The following is a 1,529-nucleotide window of genomic DNA, read 5'->3' as shown; positions in this document are numbered from 1 at the left end:
TTTAAAGATTTATTTATTCATTATGTATACAGTGCTCTGCCTACATGACAGGAGAGGGCACTAGATCTCATTATAGATGGCTGTGAGCCACCACGTGGTTGCTGGGAATTGAACTCAGGACCTCTGGAAGAGCAGTCAGTATTCTTAACCTCTGAGCCATCTCTCCAGCCCTAAATTCTGGATTTTTATATTTACTAAATTTATCTCATTTCAACATAATACAACTACTCTCTATGATTTAGAGTTTCGTACTGAGCCATATTTGTCAGGGAAATACTCCATACTGATCTATAATATGAAGTCCCCTCTTGCCTTTTAATTTGAAATATAGTCACTACCTGGACCACTCCTGGGAATATACCCAAAAGATATTCCACCATACCACAAGGACATTTGCTCAACTATGTTCACAATAGCCTTGTTTACATTTATTTATTTTTATGAATGGTTAATTTGCCTTTCTTGGCTTTGACCTTCCTCAGATAGAACTCCAACATCTTGCACTCCAGCACATAGCCATTTGCTCTGCCACACTGGCCTGGCCCTCAGGCAATACAGGAAAGAAAGAAGCTTGCCCTGCTGGAACTGCTCCTCCAGAAGACTGCTGATTTTGTCATTCTTTTCCTTCTCTTCATATTTCTTCCGAATTTTGATTGATTGTTTTTTTTTTGTTGTTGTTGTTGTTTAAAATCTCTTCCTCCACATGAGCTGTCTTTGCCCCCTTTTTGCCGCCCACGGTAGTAAGTAGTGGGACTCGGACCACTGTCGTGCAGTGTGCTGTTGATAAGCACAATGCAGTTCTTCAGCAGGGTAAAGGTTAGGACAAGCACGTTACTGGATGCATTGTAGACAACATCAATGATCCTCGTTTTATGAGTACAACACTCCAAGCCCCAGGAAAATTTCCCTGTATCCAATCTCAGGGCAAGGTACTTTTCATTGCCTCCTCAAACTCCCACTGCATGGAAGCAACAAGGGCCTATTATCATGTTGGTTAGCAGGCCATCCTAAATCATACTTAAGCTTCTTGTGGTAGGGCCTTTTCTTACCCCTGGACTTGGGGCGTTTGTGCCAGTTGTCCTGAGAGATGCCCATCCCTCTGCACTAGCTGGAAACAAAGCCTCACCAGCAGCCTGATTTGTAATAGCCAGAATCTGGAAACAACCTAAATGTCCCACAAGCCAAAAATGGATAAACTGTGGCACACTTACACAATGGAATGCTACTCAGCTATTGAAAACAAGGAAACCTTGAAATTTGCAGGCAAATGGATGGAACTAGAACAGATCACACTGAGTGAGGTAACACAGACCCAGAAAATTATGCATGGTATATACTCACTTATAAGAGGACATTAGACCAACATAGATGTCCTGTTAAGATCTAGCCAATGGACAGTTATTTACCACAGTGGTAGGGAGAGCTGGGACTGCCTCTGACATGAACTCTCGGGCCCCCAACTTGATCACTTTATCTTGGTGGGGAGGCTGAGAGGAAGGGGAAGCAGGCTATCCTGATGAGATCTGTTA

General features: G+C 42.9%; 1 pseudogene across 1 annotated transcript; it reads right to left on the bottom strand.

The window, feature by feature from the left end:
• Window positions 1-428: 428 nt before the first annotated feature.
• On the bottom strand, window positions 429-1,095 carry LOC311590292 (small ribosomal subunit protein eS8-like; annotated as a pseudogene). The gene has a single exon. The product of its transcript is annotated as a small ribosomal subunit protein eS8-like (transcript).
• Between the last annotated feature and the right edge of the window lie 434 nt (window positions 1,096-1,529).

Source organism: Acomys minous (genome assembly GCF_964271855.1).
Source record: "Acomys minous genome assembly, chromosome: 19".
Classification (NCBI taxonomy): domain Eukaryota; kingdom Metazoa; phylum Chordata; class Mammalia; order Rodentia; family Muridae; genus Acomys; species Acomys minous.
The sequence above is the reverse complement of the archived record's forward strand: the minus strand, read 5'-3'. Positions and strand labels throughout refer to the sequence as shown.